Source organism: Megalops cyprinoides, chromosome 3 (genome assembly GCF_013368585.1).
Source record: "Megalops cyprinoides isolate fMegCyp1 chromosome 3, fMegCyp1.pri, whole genome shotgun sequence".
In the NCBI taxonomy this organism is placed as follows: Eukaryota; Metazoa; Chordata; class Actinopteri; order Elopiformes; family Megalopidae; genus Megalops; species Megalops cyprinoides.
This window is the reverse complement of record NC_050585.1, coordinates 6911891-6916476: the sequence shown is the minus strand read 5'-3', so window position 1 is coordinate 6916476 and position 4586 is coordinate 6911891. Positions and strand designations below refer to the sequence as shown.

Below are 4586 nucleotides of genomic sequence, written 5' to 3'. Positions count from 1 at the left end.
AAATTCTTACAAACACACAAAAAAATATAGAGATAAAGGTTCACTGTTGTACATCACTCCCATTTTGTTTTTCTGTCCACCATTTTGCAAACTGTCACAGTACAATATAATGTTCAGTTCTCTAATCTTGGTCATTTTATTTATTTATTTTTTTTTATAAACACTAAAAATGTACAGAAAAGCTTCAATAAAAACAAAATAACAGTGTATGTAATGAACATATATACTTCTATGAAAGGCATAAACACTGACATAATTACGTTATGTACTCATGCACATTCAAGCAGTGACTTACCACCTGTATTTTTTCTTGCAGCAGCAATATTTTTTTCAAAGGCCTGGGGGGGATATCAGTGGTTATTATCTAAAAGTATTGTACTGTGGGGGAAAAAAATCCCACACATAACAAATCACAACATGTCTGTCTGACACCAATACAGAAATCAGTGTCGGGGTCCATTCCAATTCATATTGAAATTCAAGGGACAATTCATAAATTTACCCATGAAGCAAATCATTTATCTTGCTAAATTCCAATCATAACGAACAGTAAATTCAAGAATCTCAAGCACTGGCATGGAATTGAATTGGAATTTAGACTGAACTGGAACTGAATCATAACTGTAAAAAAGTTCAGTCTCTGAAACTGGAATTGAATTTTTTAGGTTAATGTAATAAATGGAATTAGTGAAATTTGTACTAAACACTGGCTACTTTAAATTATAGCTGTACTGCTAAAGGTTGCACTGCATGCAATTCATACAGTAGTTAGTTATAATCAATTAGCTTATGGTATTATTTATTGGATTCAATCACAATTTGCTTCTTTTAAATGTGTCCTCCCATGGTGAATACATAACACCTGCTCAATGTATGCCAGTCAGTCAACCAACCAACCAAATTTTATTTATCAGAGTGCATTTTTACAATCAAAATTTTCACAAAGCACTGAACATGTAGTAAACTGCATATATAACACACTGCAGTGTTATACATGTATGGTGTAAATATGGATGATGCTTGTAAAGTGTGTGTGTGTGTGTGTGTGTGTGTGTGTGTATGATGTGATCTGCCTGACATTCAACAGAACAATCCCCATTTAAGTCTGGGTGATGGCAAGTTTTGAAGTGATCAGTGATGAATGATGAACATTTTAATAAATACAACACAATCAGCAAGTGAAATGAGTCAAGTACATCTCTGTTTCAACATATGCAAGTTCTAGAGGATTCTGACTGACCTTTGGCAAGCAAAAGAGAAGGAATTTTCACACCTGACCAAGCTAACTCTCAAGTATCTGGCAATACCAGTACCCTTTGCCTTTGGTGGTAGACTGTTTAGTGACACAAGCAAAGTTATTAGACCTGAACTCTGCAATTTGTCTGATGATACATTTCTAGAACTTTATAAAATGTAATGATCTGAGAGGTTAAGGTTGTACCTGTATTGTTTGCTGTAGACCTATGCCTTGCAACTTGTATAGTCTTGGAAAGTATGATAGTGTTACTATTTTTCTCTCAAATTATACATATAAAATAGTGAAACGATCATAATCATTACAATTGTACACATTTTTGCATGTCACTTTGTAAGTTTTGCAGTGAAGAGCTGACATTAAATTAGATACACACTTCCACAGGGCCAATTTAGTCAATTTTAGATCAGTTTTGTAAAAGGTAGAGCAAATGTTTGTGGGATCTGCATGTGGGCTTGAGTTAAGGGATGTAAGGGAACTTAAGATGAGAAACTAAATTGGTCCAGAGAGGGAAATTAATTGAGGGAATTGTTATGGGAGACTATTGAATTGGGAATAGTATTTTTGACTTGACTTACAATTAGAATTGAAAGGATCTGAATAGACTCTGAGTTAAAAGAATTGGTCTGGAATTATAACAGAATTGATGGAATTTACAGGAAGAGGGAACTGCGTTGAACTTTGTGGAACTGACCCCCAACCCTGACTGAAATGGCTTAAGATTTACGACTTTCTACACAAATAAGTATACTGTATATCTGACTCAATGGGACAGAAAAAGTATTATATTGAGGGAAAAATGTTTTCTCTCTGAAGCATATTGTTTAGAGTGTCTTCCAGATTAGGGTCAATCTGTGTACTGCCCCATATCACACCTATTCACTCAATCTACCTTAAAAAACAGGAAATTGGAATAGATCCAGCTCACCCTTCTTGTCCTGTGTGGGCCCTCCTCAGGACCTTCGTCGAAGTCCGACTCTACATCTGAGTCCGACATTCTGAAATCCTATCAGCAGATATAACGTGTGTTGAAATGTGTTGTCAACTATGGGGGATTTTTTTTAGCAAAACTAAAAATAATTGATTAAATAAATGTGAAACCATGTAAATTATCACAATGATGTGTTAACAAAAAAAATGAATAAATAATTTAAAGTACAGATAAATACACCTAAAATACAAATGAAGAAAAATAAATATATATTTATTGTATTATTATGCATGCATTTCCCTTTGCTGACATGCAAATTAACAGGTGTCAATCAACGCTCCAGTGGTCTACCACACCAGTCAGGCTAGTGCAATCAACTGACTGATGTCTTAACAGGGAGAAAAAAAAGGGACACTCACTTTCTTACAGGTGTAACAAGCCGGGTACATAATTTGCTAGAAGTTAAATCAGCAGTTAGCTCTCTGTAAAAGCTGCCACTTAAGTGATTCTGTATCTAGTCATAGAGCCATTAGCACCAGCTATTATTGCAAACTAGTTGTCAATTTATCCAGCTGCCCAGCCATACATAGGCTCTTATGAAACCAATTTGCTAGCTAGTTACTTTGCTGTGTGGTGATGTAATAATTCTATTTATTTTTATAGCACCTTTCATCATTTTCAGTCATAATGAAAAGAAATAAAAAAGAATAAAACAAAGAGAACAAAGACAGTTTCTTAAAACATTTACATAAAAGAACAGAAACCAAAGTGGTGTCCAGAATCAATAAGAAATAATAAAAAAAACAATATCACCTCCATAATTAAACAAACTATAAACAATAATAAATAAGTACAAAAAATCAGAGCATTGGAATGCCACTCTAAACAATTCCTAAATAACAACATTCTATGATAAGCTAACGTCTAATAAGGACCTAGGTATAATAATTAGTTAACCAGCCCGCTCATTACAGCAGTGGATAACAGCCTGCTGGCAACGATAGTAAACAGGTCTTGCTTGCAGCTGGTTACTATCCGTTACTATCCGTTGCTTGTTACTGATTGCTTAGTTGATAACTTTCCTCTCTTAAAAAGAGCAGGGATCAACAACCAAACTCAAACTTATTTGAGCAGCGATTTTACTCCTGAACAATTCTGTCACGGAGTGTCATTGCTCGCTAAATATGACGACGGAGGGTGTCCCAAAGTTAACTTTTGAAAGCTCCTGCCTTCCCATATTGTTCATAGAATCACTGGCCCATTTAATAATGTCGTACATTTTGGCAGTGACTAATAAATAAATTATTAATGAACCTGCCACAATCACTCGAAAAAAATACAGTATATGCAAGTCTAGATACTAACTTCGCCACAGACCATATAACTCAATGAAGCATTGCACTCCTGAGTCAATCGTCAGAACACAGAAATAGAAGATCAATAAATAACTAAAAACAGATGAATACACATACAATGGTTTATTTTTCTACATTCATTTTCATTCGTTTTTATGCTTCTTTTTTATTACTCGCGGATGAGTTTTCGTATTTGTGTATCCATTTATTTAGCGCGTTCACAAATTAATTATTACGAATGAATACCAGATTCTCCAGTGAAACGTAAACAGTATCCGCATGTTGATTGTTGCGTTAAACTGGCTGTATGAAGTAGGATCGATGTCATGCAACTTAGTTGCACTTGAATTGCTAATTAGATGCAGGGGTTGTTACGTGGCGCAATCAAGGTATAACTTCATGATTTTGATTAGAAAACTTGCCTCGTTCGTTGTTAGCCATGCTGATTTGCTATCGCTAATTATTTCTCCAAGACAGAGTAGCTAACTAGCTTTTAACTGTAGTTAGTAAAATGTCAATAATCTGAACATAACACTTTGTTTGGTTTTTGGCCATTTGGGATGTATTAAATGCCACGACTTGGATCACTGTCTTTATTATCGTCATCATGGTGGAAATCCCACGTAGCAGTTACAGTCAGAGAGGCCGACATACCAGCTGTATCAATGAGCTGACAGTTAACTGGTAAAATAACTTCCAAACCCCTTACCTTAGCTAACAGCATATCGTATAACTAGTTACTAGCAACAGTTCGGGTAGCTAAGTTTGCGTAGTTTTGCACCCACGGGGCTTGCTTTGCTGGCTGCGTAACGTATTGTAGGGCATAGAGCCAAATCAAGCCAAAACAGCCACCACCTTTTTCGTTACCCAGCAAGATGGCTACTTCGTACCACAAACGACAGCTTAGATCGCATAGCGCAGTGGATATGGGTTGCTACAGTCGTGACCGATCTCACCTACCTTTATCTATTCTTTCACTTTCGCCAACGATCTACACCATTGTTTACATGTTCAGCCATTTAGCTTCACAATACTTGCAGTTCAG

The 4586-nt window shown here is 35.7% G+C and overlaps 1 long non-coding RNA gene across 1 annotated transcript; it reads right to left on the bottom strand.

Annotated features, from left to right (window-relative positions):
* Positions 1-302: 302 nt before the first annotated feature.
* Positions 303-4586, bottom strand: LOC118774361. Its single transcript, XR_005004821.1, has 3 exons — positions 4502-4586; positions 2184-2261; positions 303-338 (listed from the first exon to the last, which is right to left on the bottom strand). It is a non-coding gene; the product is annotated as an uncharacterized LOC118774361 (long non-coding RNA).